The sequence below is a fragment of the Ambystoma mexicanum genome, chromosome 13 (assembly GCF_040938575.1).
Source record: "Ambystoma mexicanum isolate Mex_15411 chromosome 13, UKY_AmexF1_1, whole genome shotgun sequence".
Classification (NCBI taxonomy): domain Eukaryota; kingdom Metazoa; phylum Chordata; class Amphibia; order Caudata; family Ambystomatidae; genus Ambystoma; species Ambystoma mexicanum.
In genome coordinates this window covers 655,382,213-655,393,328 of record NC_090938.1, presented here as the reverse complement: position 1 = coordinate 655,393,328, position 11,116 = coordinate 655,382,213, and positions in this window count along the sequence as shown.

Sequence of the window (11,116 nt, the reverse complement as noted above, 5' to 3'; positions counted from 1 at the left end):
TCCTACCTGGTAGGATTGGGTAAAGATGTTACAGGGAAGGGGATACCACGTCTCGCCATCCGGTGTCCCACTTCCACTCCCCCAAAGACCCCTCACCCAGGTGATCCTCCCGCACTGGTCTGCCCCGAGGAACTGGATCCAAAAGTGATGGCCGTGTCCTGGCCAACTGGATGATAGATCCCCGGAGACTAGCCGGTGAGACACCTTCAGGTTTCTCACAGTATCTGGATAAGAAAATCCAGGAAAAAATGCTCATGTGAGGGAATAGTATTTTTTTCTTTTCACTGCTGTGCCAACCAACCTGCATTGAGGGGAGCAATTACATCTAAACCATACAAAAGATCCAAACATGCATTACAATAAGTAACAGTTTTTCTTTTGCCACATGAATCTGTTTTTGTTTTATATGCTTTGTATTGGCTACATAACTGTCTTACACACTGATAGACGGTATTTGATTTGGGACAGTAGGACGTGAATTATTTATTACTGCTTTCCCCCTTGTGAGTCTGCCCTGGTCTGGGTGTCTATCGAATAGTGCTCACTGCTTAGTGAGTGAAGGTGCCAAACCCCATGTGGCCGACGTGCATGAAATAGCCAAAGGTATATTGTCGAGGAATGTCATTGTTCCCCCTGTAGAGTGTGAACTCGGGCGTAGACAGTAGTATCTCATTTGTTAACCTGTAACATTCTTGTTTACCGCATTCCATCCACTATGCCAATCCTGATTTACTAATTGGTTTACCTTTGTGTGAGTGGCTTCAGGTAACACAACATGACTATTTCCCTCCTTCTGGCACTATAATACATTAGACCCTTCTAATGCCTAAGGTGTGCAGACTTCTTGGTGCGTGTGACTTGTGATCAGTAAAAAGAAACTTTGGCAGGTCACTTGAAAAGACTACAAGAAACTTAGATAAGACCTTAGATAAGTAAATTGTTTGTATAGTGTAAAAAAAAAGTTTTTCTACAGACAGAGCCTGCAGTTCACAAACCCCCCTGGTTGATTTTATACCTACTAAGAATGCCACCTTAGATATAAGTTATTACAAGTACATAACTTCCTGAACATTCAGTAAGTAATATTTTGCCTTTTCCACTATTATACAAAACCTTTCCACTTTGAATAGTAACCAAAAACATTTATTTGGTTACCAAGATTCATTCAAAATATTAAGACATCATTGTGGTAGATTGAAATGTTCGAACGCTATGATCTCAGCTTCCAAGTCATATTCTGTGAAGGGGGGCAAGTAATAGTATATAATAGTTATTTATTTTATTTTTGTATACTACCTTGATAACATGCGAGTAGTATTTGAAGAAACTGAACCTTGATGTACGGTCCTGCTATCATCTGTAGTAGGTGGCATACCAGTCTCGCCCGCATTGGTGCAATGAGCATTAGCCATCTTTTGTACGATTCTTTGAATCATCGCCAGAGTGTTGGATCTTTTTTTTCTGTAGTGAAAGCAATGGAATCTGGTGTTGGATAGGACCTTGCAAGCGTTATATTTTCATTGCATGAATTAACTGGCTCTGAGGAAACTGGGTGAAGCATTGTTAGTCCGATTCACTTTTGTACTTGTGAAGTAGAGCATGTGTCTATGTTGAATGCATATTATTATTTCTTAAGCAATAACTTACAAATACAAATGTGTTTATGACAGATAGTAAAGCATGCTTTGATACAATATATTTTATTTCATTTATGTGGCGCCCATACAGAGTTTCAGAGCGAGACGAGACATAGGAGGGGAACAAGGGAGGACAAAAACAGCAATCTTACTAGGCCCAGTGATATTGAGAACGTGCAAGTGCAGGGGAGAGGGAATGGGACAGTGCAAGGGGCAGGGGAGAAATGGAAAGTGCTGAACACGTGATCAAAACAATACAGCTAGTGCTGCCAACAGTTGGTAAGTGCAAGAATAAGGCACATACAGCGAATCTCAATAAGTGCTGGAGGGTTGCAGATACAGACCCAAGTGCAAGGGTTGCCAGGACTCAATGCGGGTATGCGGCTGGGTGGCCAGGGATCTGGGCCTGAAGTCAGAGGGTAGCCAGGTGCCCAGTGCCAAAAGCAGACAGAGATCAGCAGGGGAGAGGAAGGTCTTGAGGTGCTTCCGGAACCGAAGATGGTTCTCCTCAAGTTTCAGAGTGGCAGGGAGGCTGTTCCAGAAGGAGGCCCCAGCCGAAGAAAGAGATCTACCCACAACTTGTTGATTGGAAAAGCGGCTGACACTGAGGTAGTTGGAGGCGGAGAGCTCAAGTAGGAAGCTATTTCCGAGGGGAGAGTTGAAGATATTGTGGACCCAGGCCCCAGAAGGCCTTGTGGACAATGCAAAGGGTCTTGCACTTAATCCTTGCAGCCACTGGGAGCCAATGGAGAGATTTCAGGGCTGGAGAGATACGATCCCTGGGCTTGAGGCCAAGGACAAGTCTCACAGTCCTTTTCTGGATGAGTTGCATAGGGCGTTAAGTAGTTGCAGGCAGATTTAGAAAAAGACTTTTGTAATAGTCCAGCCTAGAGAGAACCATAGCTCTAGAGACAGTGAGCTTCTGGGGAAAAGAGAGGAAAGGAAGAATGCCTCTGAGGAGGTGCAGTTGGTAGTTTGACTTCTTGGTGACATCAGAGATGTGGGGATAAAAGGAAAGCGAGGAGTCGAAGATGACCCTAAGGTTCTTAGCCTCACAGGTGGGAGCAGGGAGAGGGCCAAGGGAGGCTGGGCCAGAGAGTGATAGGAAAGGAAGGTGCAGGTGTGCCGATGAGGAGGATCTCTGTCTTACTGGCATTAAGGCAGAGGTCATTGACGGCATACCACTCCTGGATAGCAGACAGACAGTCAGAGATGAGAGAGGGAGAGGAGGTGGCAGAGGGGAGCCTGAAAACGAGATGGGTGTCATCTGCATAGCACTGAAAATTGGAGCAGAGAGCAGCAATGCAGTGAGCCAGGGAGAGAGGTTAGACCCCTGGGGAACACCTTAGGTAGAGAGTGAGATAGAGGAAAGCAGGGGAAGAAGTGGATAGAATAATTGATCCCATACTCAATTTCTCTTTTTTGACATTTGGATAAGCAGAGCTTTGCATTTTAATCATTGATAAGAATTGACCTCAAAACTGAGTTTCCAAATAGCCAGATGAGGTGAAGTCAAAATGGGAAGCACTTGGTAGTAAAGAAATATTTGGAATCTTCAAATGGGAGGGACTCCCTTTCTTCAGTTTAAGAGGTCAAAATACACGTCACCTTACTCCTGCTGTTCATTAGCCACATGAGTACAGTGATTTGGATATTGTGCATGCACTTGACTTGGCGAAGAGCTCACGAATGAAACCAACTGATTTGGGATCATTAAAAGCAATACAAGCTGAACTTGCAGCATCAATCGACAGGCGATGTCACTTAAATCGACTAGTGTAGTTATGCTTCCTCTCAGCTCTTCATGCAATCAATCATCAAACATACATAGGCAAAAACACAGTCCACCCCAACCACGAAGGAACTATGAAGACAATTGTTTTTGAATTGTTCCTAATGTCCTTTTTGTTGCTTTTAAAAAACGTCCTTTTTCTAAGATTAACCTCTTCAAGTGTTTCACTGTTATGTCACAGCTTTATCGGAAAGGTAAATATCTCTCTTAGTCTCATATTCCCATCACGTTCCTTTTTGCCAATTTCATTTGACCCTGAGCAGCAGGGAAACTGACAGGTGGGTGCTGCGATGACCTCGGAAATCACATGTGAGCCACCGTACATGAAGCTTAGCTGAAACAACCTTACTCCATTTAGGAAATATGTTTAATATGTAGTTTCATCGGACTCTAAATAGCCTAGTCTTTGATAATGTAAACTGTTACTATTTATTGCATTGCTAAACTATGAAATGAAACTCAGTGATGCCTACCTGCCTTGTTCTGGGCAGAGTTATTTTGCCTTTCTTGCAGAACCACTACTTTCATGGTCCTTAACGCCAACTACAGGCTGAACTGGAACTGGATAGGAGAACGAGGACAGCGGTCAGTCTGGCACCGCCACCCGCAAAGAAGCAACCAGACGGAGAGAGGCAGCTGAGGCGAGACCAAGCTGTGCCAAACCAGTAAACACTGGTGAATGGAAAAGAGATGGGGCCAAGAATGCATATTAAAACTATTCAAGGGGAGAGCAAACGCCAGTGGAAAGCAAAGGGAATGATTGGCCATGTAGAAAATGTGATAGTAGGGGCTAATGGGAAGGAGGAGTAGGCCCCTATCATGACGAGCCTGGGTATAAAACCCTGTAGTCAGAGGCAATTATGAGAGGTGTTCCGTGTAGGTCTAAAGGAGTGGAGATGGACGAGAAACCAGGTGAACGAGAGATGAAGTTGTAACTGAGTGCTGCAGAGTTGGTGGGACTGGTGGTAAGGTGGGTGAGAGCGAGTGGTACCAAGTTTGAGATATTGTAGAGAGCACTAGGTGCGTTTGTGTCAAGGTGTGTGAAGAGAGAGCGAAGTGAGAGGGAGTAGGATCAGAGGTGAAGGTAAAGAGAGGAAGGGAGGAGTGGTGCAGAGGGAGAGAAAGAGGAAGTAAGTGCAGTTGGGAGTTTGGAGAACAGGAGGGTGGAAGTGGCAGTCTGAGGGAAAGGAGAGAACGGGGTGTGAAGATTTGTAGAAGAAGGAAGGGGGAGAGAGAGGGGAGTAGCATGGAGGAGAGAGAAATCAAGGAAAAGGACGAGTAGGAAGAGAGGTGACATACAGTGAGGAAGGGGATGACCAAAGAAGATCGAGAGGTGGAGGAGAGAGGAAGGAGAAGAACAGGGCATAGAAGAGAGAGGGGAAAGAGATATCAGGGAGTGAAAGAGAGAGACACACACAGCATCTTAATATTGGTGGAACCCAACTTGAGGAGAAAACGGAGCAGGAACCCATAGGAAGTTACAGAGGGAGTAAGGTAGGTGAGGCTATTTCCTTTTGGCCTGCAATGAAAGATCAGGATAGATGTAGACAGTAAGGATTACCCGTCTCTAGTTTTCATCACATCCTGTTGGTGAGTAGGGACGCCTCGGCTAGGGTGGAGGGAGCACATGGGAAGGTGAGACCGGGGATACTTTTCAGTCTGGCACTTCTACCATTATTCAACTGTCAAACTTTTGAAATTGGAAAGAGAACCACAGAACCTCACATCTGGGCCTTGAGTTATTGAAGCCATCTGTGAGCATTACAGACATAATACAAAGATCCTATTTCGGATCCACTCAGCTTGACACCTATCACAGAAACCTAAAGTAAAGAGGTTGAAATAATGTGATCAGCCACTAGATAACGGACAATTAATAAAAATCAGTTTTATGCTGAGAAAACCAAACAGTTCCACATCCCATTATATCTTTATTCAGATATATAAGTATATTTCATAGTGCATGAATCACAAATTAGAATTTCCAGCCCTGCTGGTTTTCGCGACTGTTGATGGGGGTCTAGTCAAAAGGCCCTTTGATGCGGCCTGGGTTGTAGTGGTCGGGGGTAGGATTACCATCAATGGGGTTGATGTAACTGTTTACAAGATCAGAGCTGTGACAGTTGCCGGCAAGGTGCTAGTAGACAGTTGTGTATATGACTGTGTTAAGCTTCCATACTTGTCCCTCAGTATTTTGGCATTACACCTTTAGCATAAAGTTGGGGTGTAGACAAGAAATACAGTCTTTACGCTTTCCTTCAGTGTATACATGTGTGAGGCTGCAAGAAGCGCAAGCCCTGAAAAGAGACTTTCTGGCCATAAAAAGATCTGGATCTCACTCAGCCATGATCGAAGAGCAGAGGAAGATGAAGTATTAAAAGAATTCGGATGGGGGTTAGGGGACCCAGGCAATATGGCCTGAGGGCCATGCTCCTGAATCCTCCAACTCCGCCTGTTGGAAAGATTTCCACTGAGTTTTAGGGAGGGAACTGTGCTGCTCTGCATCTCGGGAGCAATTGATGGTGTCCCCAGGAAGAGAGTGAGAACCCGAGAGTAGTTGCATACCAAGTTGTGGAGGGCTGCAAAATCGGGCCGGCGATGTCCACCTAAGCGGGGGCAGTGAATTGCGAATCCCGGTGGCGAAGTACACAGAAATGGTTTGGAAGGCCTGAGAGCTCTGACTGCAGAGTGGTAACCCAGAAACAGTGGAGTTGGCTGAGATCGGTTAGCCCATATGGATCCAGGGAACACTGCATCCCAGGCTGCTGTAAAAAGCGGGTGTGGACCAGGCGTTATGTGAGCTGGTTGAGAGCAGCAGCTTGTGGAGCGCTGTGGTGGGGCTGCGTAGGGATAGCCCCTTTTGCCTGTGAGACCGGGATTCTGTGCAGCCTTCAGAGACTTCTGAAAGGATGATATAGTCATGGGGGACGCTGTGGGCTGCGACAGGAGCCCTGGAGCGGCGAGGAGTGTGCTGCAGGTTCCGCGTGCCTCATCATTGGCCTTGGTTTAGAAGCAGACCAAGAGTCTTGAGACCTAGAAAATGATAGCAGAGCCTGGGTGGCAAGTATTTTGTGACTGGATGCGTTTTGTGATAAGCTCCAGTCCTGCAAAGCTCGCAATAGGGAAGAAATACCTGGATTTGAGTCCTGCATCAACACTAGAGATAGGGTGGTGCTGGAATTTTGGTGATCGCTCTCGTGGAGGCAGATTTGTAGGAGTGTGGCACTAAGGGGGAGTGGAGACCTCCACAAATGCTAAGCATTTTTCAGGAGATTAAGGCTCTTAGAACTGATGTGCAGGTGTATTTGTCAGAGGTGAGGGGTCAGGTGGTGTAATGGTGTCAAAGAAGGAGACTGACACACAGGTGGAATGGTTTTGGTTATAGACCTTTATTTTAGAAAATGGAAAAGAGGTCCTCACATTCCCCAAGAGGGGTTTCCTTCCCTCAAAATGAATACCAAAAGGGTCCGTCAAGATGTCTGTCAAAGAATAAACCAAGTCCTGTGTCAAAACCTAATTCTAACCCTCACAATATAAAACTAAATCGTAAACGTAACAAAGTTCCGTCTTTAAGGAGCGTTGATCCTTTCTCCTGTTTCTAGATTGTTGCTTAACCCAAAATGTTCCTTCAATCAAACACGAAGGGTAATGCCTCCCTTCCCCCGATTTGCAGGTTTCAAAACAGTCTTTACACAATGTTCTCTCCAGGAGAACTCTTCCCTTCTCCTGGTGTGATTCTGTACAAGTTTCAATAGAACAAGGGGGAAAAAACACCTTCCCCTGGTATGTCTTTATACAATGCACAAGGCCAGGGGGAATTACTCACTTCCCCTGGCATCACCAACTTGGCTTCTATTTCAGGACCAAGAGAATGCCTCCCTTCTCTTGGTCTGCTCTTGACATGCAAGCCAGGAGGAATTACTCCCTTCCCCTGGCATCTCTCTACTTCTGCTTTATGACCAGAAGAATGACTTACCTTCTCCTGGTATCACTTGAAATTCAGAGCTTTCAAATTGATGCACACTTTGCCTTTGTAACTTGCTTTCAACATGGTCTCATATCTTCTTAGGATCCCAGATCCTTCTTTTATGACTAGTGGACTTATCTCCACCACTATGATAAGGAAGAGTTCCTCTCTGCTTTAATGTCTCTTTGTTGGGGTCCCAGACCCTTCTTATCACCAGTGGTTTCGTCTTCCCCACTGTTTGCAATGGACAGGGTCCAAGACCCTTCGCCGGTAGCCAGTGGGCTCTTCTTCCCCAATACGATTGTGGGCAGAGTCCCAGACCCTTCTGTGGTGGCCAGTGGGCACCTCTACCCCACTGAGATTATGGACAGGGTCCCAGACCCTTCCCCAGTGACAGGTAGACTCATCTACACTACTGTCCTGAGTGTGTATCCCTCCAATGCTTGCTTGGTTTAGCTATGGGCCCTAGACCCTTATCCTGCTTGGGTTCCTCCCATTATTTCTAGGCCCACTTGGTTCATTCTCCTACCAAGTACTGCCACAGTGAAGATTACTCGTATCAAGTTCAGTTAACTTGCACTCAGTATTTTTAATCAACTTGTATTTACTCTTCAGCTTTATACCCATACTGGTTCCCAAATTACACCAGTTACCTTTGCTGGCTTCGGGACGTTCTGCCGGTTCTTTCTGGGGTCTTGCTTTGTCCGGGAGCATTTTACAGGCCTTCCTTGTCTCCGCAGCTCCTGCTGCAGGTTTTTTGTTCCCGCTCGTCAGGCAGATGGTATAGATACTGTTTCAGGACTGCGCAGTCAACCTTGTTAAGGTGGAGCCACTGCTTCTCAGCCTACAGCCACGTTCCCGACCAGCTCACACCACCTGGCAAAGGATTCTTGCTGCCTGCTTCTCGTCTCCAGCAGATGACTCCTTCGCCTAACCTGGAGCGTTCTGTGCTCCATCTTTGATTCTCCCAGGCTGGTCTGTCTCCTGTGCTGTTCTCCTTCTCAGCTGGCCCTCATCCAGGACGGTTCTCTGCGTCACCGCGTCCTGAATCTGTTTTTATTTGGTTTCTTGACCATTCGCCCACGGAGCACTACAACATTTTATCTCGTTCCAGTCACTCTTCATGGCTCCCTGGGGCCACCTCTTCTCAGTACTTGCATTGGGGCGGACCTCTTCTTTTTGGACGATCTTCGTCTCAGATGATGAAACTGACCTGATATTACAATGTTATGTTATCTGCATTTGTATAGCTACAGATTAGAGAGCTAGAAAAGGGCAGTCTTAAGTGCTCTTCTAAAAGCAAGGTGGTTGGAAATGTTCCTCATGGCAGAGGGGAGACTGTTCCAGAGGTTGGCCGCGGCTATGGAAAAGGCCCTAATACCGACCCTAGTACGATGAAATCTTGGAACAACAAGGAGGTCCGCAGTGGAAGAGCATAGATCCCGCTCTGGGAGATAGCAAGAAAATTTGACCTGCAGAAACTCGGCCACGTGGTTGTGTCAGTCAACGAGAGGTGGGTGGTAAGAGGGGGTGAAAGGGTGCTAGAGGCTTCGGGTAGGTTTGGGTGTTGTGCCGTCTATCACCCAGGTGTTTGTCCTTATCCCCAGTAGGGAAGTCCCTCCCCATGAGGTCCTCCTGCATTAGACCACCCCTATGGGGACTATTGGGTAGCAACCTCACCCCCCTAGCCTCATGAGAAGGGGCTTCCCCCTGGGGAGAAGTGAGGACACTTAGTGAATCATTACAGTGGATAAAGTGGAGGATCATTTGGAGGCGATTTATTTGCACCTGGTGAAGGAAATGTGAGGAGCCAGGAATAAAACGCAGACACAAGTTAGACATGTTTTTGGCTAAAGACTTATTTCAAAGAAAAGGGGTTGGAAAAAGGCCTAACTGTCCCTAATCTATGAAGAATTTTCGTACCTCGATAAAAAGCTAATGGGTCTGTAAATGTCAAGATGTCCAAATAAAAGTTAAGTCCTGTGTCCGTAATCCTATTCTGGCCCTCACACTCTAAAATAACTCTAAGGTAGGTCCAAAGGGTAATGATCCTTATCTTCTTCAAGTGTTCAGAAATGGTCAAAAGCTCAACATAAAAGTTCAAAATCCAACAAAAACGGTTTCCCTCAGTTCTAGGGTGAACCTCCTTTCTAGGTTCTTTGCCTTTCAGATCCAGTTTCAAAAGAATCACCAAATTTCCAAGAGGATTTCATCTCTCTCCTTGGAATGTTCACGTAGCTTGATGATCTTACACTCTTCCCCAAGCTTTCGCTTTACTTCAAATTTCAAAGGGGCCTTTCTCCCCAGGGACCTTTCCTTCTCTTTAGACACTTTTGTTCACAGTTCACAATGTTATGGTTTTCCTTCCTGTTAATACGTCACAACCATATCTCAAGGTTTCCAAGACAGGATTTTCCCTTGAGCCACATTATCATAGTTCACAAATGGCTTTTCCTTTTCACAGTTTATTCAACAGACACATTTGTCTTCACCTGCTATCCCGCCAGGACGTTTAGATCTAAAGGATTCAATGCTTTGTAGTATCAGGCGGAAATGCATCCCTTCCCCTGATGAACAGGCTGGGTTCACAAACCTGCCCAACAACGTCACTTTGTCTTGACAAATGTTCACAAGGCCAAACAGGATATTTTCTTCCCTTGGCCTCTCACAGGATTTGTCTTCTCACTTATATGTATTTTGCTTTTTTCACTAATTACAAGCTTCCCCTTGTGTATAGTTCTACCCTTTTGTTCTATTTTTAAGTGATGGCATTGGTGCGGCGTTAAACTGTTCACTGTTCCTGGGCTTACTGGTTACCTTTGGCGTGGTGAGGTCTGGTCAGCTTTTCTGCTGTCTGCCGCAGCGCGTCTTCCCCCAGCATGGTGTTCAGCTGCGTTATCGATTGGCAGGAAGACCTGCATCTGCAGCTCTCTCCATTCCTGCTGCTTCTCCCTCTCCTTCTCTTCATAGACTCTAATGGGCCTTGCCACTGCAGGGTAAGGAAACAGACTCTCCTGGTAAACTCAGTAGACTGGGAGCCCCAGGTTTCCTCCTCAGCTGGCTGGCTATCTCTCCCTATACTGGATCAGTATCTCCTGACGTCTGTGCAGGTTTAGCAGACTGTCAGCCGTAGCTCTCCTGGTCAGCTAGGCAGCTCCATCTCCTGCTGAACAAGTCTCTCCTCATTGCCTCTGTCAGGGATTCCACTGGCTCCCATTAAGTGCCCCAGTCGTCCCTCTTCTGGCTTATCTGGACTGGCTTCACTCTTTCTACATGGTTTGCCCAGGAAGGGCTCCTCTCATTCTTTGAGTCTTTCCTTGCTTTTATATTGGCTCTGGCCAATAGGATTTGGCAAAAGACTAGATCGCTGATAGTGGTTCTCATTAGGAGTGATCATTGTTGATCCGCGCCTCTTTCTCGTCTTTGGAAAGAGACTCGACTGCTGACAGTGGTTCCCATTAGAAGTGGTCATCATTCCTCTCCCTCGTCATAGTACTTCATTGATGTGACACTTATTCTTCATCTGAAGGGGCCCCTGAGGGACCCTCGGATGTGGAAACAAGGCACAGTCACCACACACTAATGGATACGCCAGACACAAGGTTCTGTTCCCAAAATCTAGGGTTTATTGTAATATAAAGTAGTCCCAGTTGGCCAAGTGGTCCCGCGTCCCGCGACGTGTGTCTAACAGACTTCGGGGGACGCAAGAGAGCGTGAAAC